This window comes from Schistocerca americana, chromosome 6, assembly GCF_021461395.2.
Source record: "Schistocerca americana isolate TAMUIC-IGC-003095 chromosome 6, iqSchAmer2.1, whole genome shotgun sequence".
NCBI classification, from domain to species: Eukaryota; Metazoa; Arthropoda; class Insecta; order Orthoptera; family Acrididae; genus Schistocerca; species Schistocerca americana.
In genome coordinates this window covers 34,565,034-34,574,359 of record NC_060124.1, presented here as the reverse complement: position 1 = coordinate 34,574,359, position 9,326 = coordinate 34,565,034, and the positions used below count along the sequence as shown (strand labels likewise).

The 9,326-nt window shown below is 45.9% G+C and overlaps 1 pseudogene; it reads left to right on the top strand.

Annotated features, from left to right (window-relative positions):
* The first annotated feature begins 5,583 nt into the window (after positions 1–5,583).
* LOC124620556 lies at positions 5,584–5,701 on the top strand (annotated as a pseudogene).
* Positions 5,702–9,326: the final 3,625 nt, after the last annotated feature.

Below are 9,326 nucleotides of genomic sequence, written 5' to 3'. Positions count from 1 at the left end.
TGGACTGTCAGCTCGGAGACCATGGCTGCGGTTACCCTTGACGCTGCATCACAGACAGGAGCCCCTGCGATGGTGTACTCAACGACGAACCTGGGTGCACGAATGGTGAAACGTCGTTTTTTTTTGGGATGAATCCAGTTTCTATTTACAGCATCATGATGGTCGCATACATGTTTAGCGACATCGCGGTGAACGCACATTGGAAGCGCGTATTCGTCATCGCCATACTGGCGTATCACCCGGCGTGATGGTATGGGGTGCCTTTGGTTACACGTCTCAGTCACCTCTTGTTCGCATTGACGGCGCTTTGAACAGTGGATGTTACATTTCATATGTGTTGCGACCCTCTGCCTCGTGATGACTGGGTGTTGTTTGATGTCTTTAGGTTAGTTAGGTTTAAGTAGTTCTAAGTTCTAGGGGACTGATGACCATAGCTGTTAAGTCGCATAGTGCTAAGAGCCCTTTGAACCATTTTGTTGTCACGACCCGTGGGTCTACCCTTCATTCGATCCTTGCGAAACCTTACATTTCAGCAGGATAATGGGCGACCGCATGTTGCAGGTCCAGTACGGACCTTCCTGGATACAGAAAATGTTCGCTTGCTGCCCTGTCCAGCACATTCTCCACTTATCTCACCAATTGAAAACGTCTGGTCAATGGTGGCCGAGCAACTGGCTCGTGACAATACACCAGTCACTACTCTCGATGAACGGTGGTATCGTGTTGAAGCTGCATGGGCAGCTGTACCTGTACATGCCATCCAAGCTCTGTTTGACTCAATGCCCAGGCGTATCAAGGCCGTTATTACGGCCAGAGGTGGTTGTTCTGGGTACTTATTTCTAGGACCTATACACCCGTATAGCGTGAAAATGAAATCACGTGTCAGTTCTAATATAATATATTTATCCAATGAATACTCGTTTATCATCTGCATTTCCTCTTGCTGTAGCAATTTTAATGGCCAGTAGTGTTGTATACAATGATCAGCCAGAACATTACGACCATCGACCTATTATCGATATAAATCCCTAATGCGATAGCGGCGCCACCTTGCGAGCAATGACTGCTGGTCAGAGACATGCACAGTGGATGTAATATCAGTGAGCGTGCGATGTATCTGAGTTTGACCGAGTGCAAATTTGTCATGGCCCAAAGGTTCGGCACGAGATTTCGGAAACTGCAAGATTTGTCGGGTGTTCTAGGTCTGCTGTGGTGACTGTCTTCAACACGAGGCAAGACCAAAGTGAAACCACGTCCAGACGTCGATGGGTTGGGCTGCTACCCCTCATTACAGATGTCGGACGTCGTAGGCTGGGCAGACTGGTAAATAAGGAGAGACTGCGAACTGTGACGGAACTAACATCAGACTTTAATGCTGGCAGAGTACAAGAGTGTGCGAACGCACAGTGCACCGAACACTCCTAACGATGTCCCTCCACAGCGACGTCCCATGCATGTGCCAATGTTAACACCACGACATCGGCAACTATGACTGAAATGGGCACGTGACCACCGGCACTGGACTTTGGCGCAGTGGCAGAGCGTTGCATTGTGTGATGATTCTCGATACCTTCTTCATTCTGCCGAAGGGGAACAGCCCCTTGACTCTTGTACTTCGGGACGGAGACAAGCTGGCGGCGGCTCCATTAAGCTCTGGAAAGCATTCATGTGCAAGGCACCATGACAGCCAAGCAGTATCGTGTGATGGTTGCGAACCGAGTACGTCCCTTCATGATGGTTATGTTTCCCGGCGGCAGTGCCATTTTAACAAGATTCAGTGCGCCATTTCACAAGGCCATGGGTGTGATGAAGTGGTTCGAGGAACACAGTGGCGAGTTTCAATTGACGTGTTGGCCCCACAGCTTGCCAGATCTGAACCCAGTCTGAGATATGATTGAACGTGGCGTGAGAGCTCATCGTCGTTCTCCCAGGAACTTACGGGAATTAGGTATCTTGGGTGTGCAGATGTGATGCCAACTGCCTCCAGCTTCCATGCCACGAACCGTCGCTATTGTTATCCTGCCAAAGGTGGACATATCGGCAGTTAGCTAGGGGGTCATAATGCTCTGCCTGATCAGTGTATCTCCAAGATTTATTCCCACCTACCGCTGTTAGTTCCCGATTTTCCCACTAGGTGACACCCGTGAATGAGTTATTCCAACAGTCATCATGGAGTTGTTTAACGGTGTAGAGTTTGCACAGTGTTGTTTATGGTGTCATGAATCCAAATCCATTATTACAGTTCAGAGACAATTCAGGAATAAATATTGCAACCCACCATCCCAAAGGCAAACTTTTATTATCAGTGTGGTGTCACCGCCAGACACCACACTTGCTAGGTGGTAGCTTTAAATCGGCCGCGGTCCGTTAGTACATGTCGGACCCGCGTGTCGCCACTTTCAGTGATAGCAGACCGAGCGCCACCACACGGCAGGTCTAGAGAGACGTACTAGACTCGCCCCAGTTGTACGGACGACGTAGCTAGCGATGCACACTGACGAAGCCTCGCTCATTTGCAGAGCAGATAGTTAGAATAGCCTTCAGCTAAGTCAATGGCTACGACCTAGCAAGGCGCCATTAGCAGTATATTGTCTGAAACTATAGAGTCTCACTTGTATCGCATGAAGCATGTCTCATCAAGAACGATGTATACAAAGGATGGATTAAAGTTAAGTATTCCAGAAGCTACGTACTTTTCTTTACAGCATTCATTACGTATCGTGTTTCAGACCTCACGCCATCCTTCGTGAGTTAGCGCGTGCATCTTGGCCGCCTCTTTCAATTAGTGTGCGTAGTGTTGGCAAGTCTGCCGACACTACAATCAGGTACAATCGTTTCAACGAAAATTTTTGTGTATCAAATAGGTCACTGGGCCAGGGTAGGCCAGAAATCTCTGTCACAGCAATTGAACAAGTTCGACAGTCTTACATTCGTAGCCCGGGTCACTCAACGAGATGTGCCAGCTTAGAAAAGACTGTGCCTAGTGCTACACATTGAGAGATATTACGGGAACGCCCGTCAAACCGTAAAAAATTAGAACTTTTGCACGATTTACCAGAAAGCGACAAAGAAAAACGAGTGACTTTTGCGAAACAGTGATTAACAAAGCGCAGACTCAACATGATTTTCTCAATAAAACTGTGTTCAATGACGAAGCCACTTTCCATATATGCAGTAAAGTGAATCGGCATTTGTTCGGATATGGATTGGGCAGAAACCATGTCACATTATTGAGCACGTACGGAACTCGCCTAACGTAAGGATTCGAACCTGCGACGGTAGCGGTCACGAGGTTCCAGACTGGAGCGCCTAGAACCGCTCGGCCACCTCGGCCGGCTGTGGGGACAGAAATTATTTTCCAAGCAGGTGGCGCATCGCCACATTATCATCGTGATGTTGTCGCGTATCTCGGCAGGAATATGCCGACTTGGACTGAACGTAGTGGAACAATACCCTGACACCACGATCACCTGTGTATGGGATCGCCGGCCGAAGTGGCCGAGCGGTTCTAGGCGCTACACTCTGGAACCGCGCGACCGCTACGGTTGCAGGTTCGAATCCTGCCTCGGGCATGGATGTGTGTGATGTCCTTAGGTTAGTTACGTTTAAGTAGTTCTAAGTTCTAGGGGACTGATGACCTCAGAAGTTAAGTCCCATAGTGCTCAGAGCCATTTGAACCATTTGTATGGGATTACATTAAAGACAGAGCGTTTGTTCCCCCACTTCCACGAAACGTTGACGAGGTGCAACAACGGATTACACAAGCAGTTGCCACCATACGTTAACTCTTGCTTCATAGGATTTGACATGAAAGTAATTACAGGTGGGACTTTGTTGTGTTACAAAAGGTAGCCATTATGGAGATTTGTAAATAGACATTGAGGATATACTGCATTCAGTGCTGTATCAAATATTTCTGTAAGTTATTTACCTTTTTGACAATTAAGGGTTACTTTTGTATAACCAATTTACTAACCCCTGTACATCTAACCACATACTCCGCAAACTATTTTACAGTGCACTGCGGCGGGTATGTTGCACTACTGCTGGCCGTTTACTTTCCTGTTCCAGTTGAAAATGAAGCGCGGCGAAATGACTGTATGTATGTCTCCGTATGAGCCCTGATTTCTCTCATCTAGTCTCTGCTGTTCTAATGCGTGGTGTATGTTGGTTACGGTAGGATCGTTCTGCAGTCTGTCGCAAATGCTGGCACTCTAAACTTTCTCAATAGCTTCCTTTAAAGTCAGTACCGACATTAGACTGTTGTTTATTTAGAGTGTTATATTTACACTCACACTATCATGATTTCGGCTTCAAAGTGCCATTATCTGACTTTAAAGAAATATATTATGACTGGGGCCCCGCATTATGAAAAAAAGGATTCCCTTTGAGTTCTCTTTGCTTTTCCGTAATACTTGTGGGTTGATTGAACCGACCGTAACAAACCTAACAGCATGCCTCTGAACTGCTGCAATGTCTTCCTTTAATTTGACCTGTTGGCGATCCCAAAAACTCGAGCAGTACTCAAGAGCGATTCGTTCAAGTGTTCTGTACATGCTCTCCTTTATAGGTGAGCTACACTTTCCCAAAATTCGCCCAGTGAATCATAGTCGTCCATTCGCTTTCTCTACAACCGACGTTACCTACTCGTTGCACTTCAGATTACTTTGCAACGAGACATAGATATTTAAGCGACATGAATCTGTCAAGAGTCACACCACTAACGCTGTTTTCGAGCGTTATAGGTGTGATTTTGCTGTTTATCTACATTAATTTACATTTTCTGCACCTTTAGAGCAAGTTGTCATTCAATACGCCAAATAGAAGTGCAAGTGAGCCTGTGATGTTTACGCATTGGGGAGTTCACTTTATATTTGACAGTATGTCCTGCAATCTGCAAATTTCTAGATGTCGCAGCTATGTATCTATTTCGTTTTCGTTTAAAATGGGTGTAAGACATCCCTTTGGTTTTTTTGATAGTGTAACTACAATGACTGATGATCTCAATGTTTTTAGTGTAGTTGTAATGACAATGTTCACGATGTAACTTGGTACTAGGCCATAAATGTTAGTGGTTCCCCTCTCTCGTAATAAATGTACCTGCTTCTCCTTGCCATCTGAATTTTCAAGTTTTTATATGTATTGACCATCTTATAACGCTTATTTTCCTATGCTCTGTTGTTTCTAAACATTTTTCTTGAAATTTATATAATGAGCTACTTACATACGCTCCGCTAGTCGAAAATGTGTGATTTATCAACCGCAACATGTTTCGAGACTACTTTATCCCATTACATTCTTAAAATAAATACGCTATGAGCACCGTTAAAAGCAAAAACCCGGCCACAAGCACGCATTATCAGATATATAAAACTAATCTTTGCACAACTTACGCAGGCGCGTAACATCTCAGAAAGCTTAATTGTTAACTGGTAGTGGAATAATGTAGTCCTGAAACATGTTGCGGTAAGCAAATCACACATTTTCGATAACTGGTGCGTAAGCTTCTCTGGTACTGATTCGTGACAGAATTGAACTATGGGTTCACAAAAGATAATTATTTTTAGTTTTTAATCTAAATTATCCAACGGCCTTGTCGCAATGGCAACACCGGTTCCCGTCAGATCACCGAAGTTAAGCGCTGTCGGTCTGGGCTAGCACTTGGATGGATGACCATCTGGCGTGCCGAGAGCTGTTGGCAAGCAGGGTGCACTGTGAGGCAAACTGAGGAGCTACTTGACTGAGGAGTGGCGGCTCCGGTCTCGGAAACTGACATACGGACGGGAGAGCGGTGTGCTGACCACATGCCCCTCCGTATCCGCATCTGGTGACGCCTAAGGGCTGAGGATGACACGGCGGTCGGTCGGTACCGTTGGGCATTTATGGCCTGTTCAGGAGGAGAGGAGTAATCTAAATTACATATTTAGTTTGTAATAAGTATTCGTTATATAACAGTTGTGTCTGGTATGATAGGTATTACTTTCACTAACACCACACACGGTGAAACTGCTTACTTTGTACTGTGTCGAACCACCTGTGACGGTTGGGTGGGCGCTGATGATGTTATGGAGTTGAAAGTAACAAGATAGAATGGAATGATTTCATTTGGTATGTTCTCCACAGTTACTACGTTATTGCAACTTGCACTTTTTAAGATCTTGTCTTATGCAATAAATCTAAACTCCGCCCGAACAGGGCATGAAGACCCAACAGTACCGACCGCCGCCGTGTCATATTCAGCCCATAGGCGTCACTGTATGCGGATATGGAGGGGCATGTCAACACACCGCTCTCCCGGCCGAACGTCCGTTTCCGAGACCGGAGCCGCTACTTCTCAGTCAAGTAGCTCCTCAGTTTGCCTCACAAGGGCTGAGTGCACCCCGCTTGCCAACAACGCCTGGCAGACCGGATGGTCACCCATCCAAGTGCTATCCCAGCCCGACAGCTCTTAACTTCGGTGATCTAACCACTGCAGCAAGGCCGATGGCTGTCTTATACACCATCCGATCAACAATATCCTGACACCCTTGTGTAACACGGAATTGACCACTAGACGCAATTATCAGTGTAAAAGGAGGCGGGTGTAGCGCGTTGTCAGTAGAGAAGCAGTAACGAGAGATTGTGTTTGGTCTAAAGAGCTTAGTGACTTCGAACATCATCTAGTCGTTGGATGTCATCAGAGTATCATATTATCCATCAGGAACATTTCAACCCTTCTAAAGCTGCCGAAGTGGACTACTCGTGTTACGATTAACATGTGGAAATGTGAAGGAACGACCACAACTGAACCGAGACCAGAAAGGCCTCATGTACCGAAGGATAGGGACCGTCGAGTATTGCTTGTAAAAAAAAATCACATGAAATCAGCGAGAGGAATAACTCGTGGTTTCCAAGGTCCAGTCCAGATGGCATAATGACTGGTCGTAGGGAGTTACACAGAATGCAGTAAATGGCCGAACAGCCTATCACAAACCACACATTTCTGCAGTCAGTGCTATACGACACCTGAGCGACGCCATTGGACAGTGGATGTTGGGAAACAAGTGATTTAGAGTGATGAATCACGATACTCCCGATGGAAGAGTGTGTGTGTGGCGAATGCTTGGAGAACGTTGTAGTGCAGCAGAGAAATGTGTGGAGGAGTTTCAACGGTGTGGAAGTGTCTTTCATCGTTAGGGTGTGGTTCTCTCATTGCTCTAAAGGAAACGCAAAATGCTGGAAGATATGAACACATTTTCCAGAATTGTGTACTGCAGAGGAACAATTCAGAGACGATGACTGTATCAGCATGACGATGCAGCCTGTCATAAACCTGCATCGGTAAAGCAACGGTTTCTGGACAGTGACATTCCTGAAATGGACTGACTCACCCAGAATCTGGATCTGAACCTAATGGAACATCTGTGGGATGAGGTAGATCGTCGACTTCGCTTCAGCCTGTCATAAACCGGCTTCTGTAAAGCAACGGCTTGTAAACAGTGACGTTCCTCAAATGGACTGGCTCACCCAGAATCTGGATCTGAACCTAATGGAACATATGTGGGGTGAGGTAGATTGTCGACTTCGCTACAGCCTGTCATAAACCGGCTTCTGTAAAGCAACAGTTTGTGGATAGTGACATTCCTGAAATGGGCTGGCTCACCCAGAACCTGGATCTGAACCTAATTTAACATCTGTGGGATGAGGTAGATCGTCGACTTCGCTTCAGATTCCAACATCACCACCTTCTCTGGTTTCTGCCATTGCTCCATAGACGTTTATACACCTCACTGAACGAGCAGAGTTCAAGTTGTTATAAAAACAGGGTGTGGGCACGCCACATTTTAATGCTCACTAACAGGTGTCTGGATACTTCTCATCAGATAGTGTATTTCTTTCTACAGATGTGATAATATGGTTCTTCTGTGCCGAGCCCGAATCTCGTCCGACGCTTCGTGTCATGATAAATCAAGTCTAAAGAGCTTAGTGACTTCGAACATTCCGCTCTGTTTCGATACAATCAGTCCGTTCCAAGGACAGGTGGACTGAAACAGCCTTATTTTGAAACAACGATACAGTTTCTGTGTCTGGCTCGAGATCGAGACAAGGGCGGAATGAAACACCGCTGTTTCGAAACAGTGAACCACAGCCGTTCCGAAACACTGAAACAGTTCCACGTATCGATACACTGTACCATCTGTCGCTTGTACCTCACTCCACTTTTGTACCATATGCTACTTCACGTGTATCAAGCTGCATCAGGGCGAGCTTCTAGCAAGGTAAAATACTGGCGGCAACACCAAGGAATATCACACTGGGCACGAACGCTCTGCAGTTCATTTAGTACGGTGTTCGACGAAGGTCGTTGTGGAACAAATTACTGCGACACTCCGTGTGGCACGGCAACATGCCTGCAAGACGTCATTTCAGTACTTATGACATTGGACGACCAGCTGGACGGCTTGAAGACGTTTAAAGTGTCACTGCAGTGGCCACAGCAATGAGTGTGGGCGAAACGCCACTGAGGGTGGAAATACAGGGTGATTCAAAAAGAATACCACAACTTTAGGAATTTAAAACTCTGCAACGACAAAAGGCAGAGCTAAGCACTATCTTTCGGCGAATTAAGGGAGCTATAAAGTTTCATTTAGTTGTACATTTGTTCGCTTGAGGCGCTGTTGACTAGGCGTCAGCGTCAGTTGATGCTAAGATGGCGACCGCTCAACAAAAAGCTTTTTGTGTTATTGAGTATGGCAGAAGTGAATCGACGACAGTTGTTCAGCGTGCATTTTGAACGAAGTATGGTGTTAAACCTCCTGATAGGTGGTGTATTAAACGTTGGTATAAACAGTTTATGGAGAATGGGCGTTTGTGCAAAGGGAAAAGTTCTGGACGGCCGAGAACGAGTGATGAAAATGTAGCACGCATCCAGCAAGCATTTGTTCGCAGCCCAGGAAAATCGACTCGCAGAGCTAGCAGAGAGCTGCAAATTCCACAATCAACTGTATGGAGAGTCCTACGAAAAAGGTTAGTTATGAAACCTTATCGTCTCAAATTGGTTCAAGCACTGTCTGCAGCTGATAAGATTAAAAGAATCGATTTCTGTGATTTTATCCTTGCTCAAATGGAAACAGATGAATCTTTCGTTTCAAAGATTGTGTTTAGTGATGAAGCAACTTTCCACACTAACGGGAAAGTCAACCGTCACAATGTCTGTATATGGGGCACTGAGAATCCGCGGGAAACAACTCAGTATGAACGTGACTCGCCTAAGGTGAACGTTTTCTGTGCCATTTCAGCCAATAAAGTTTTTGGTCCCTTTTTCTTCGAAGGTGCTACTGTAACTG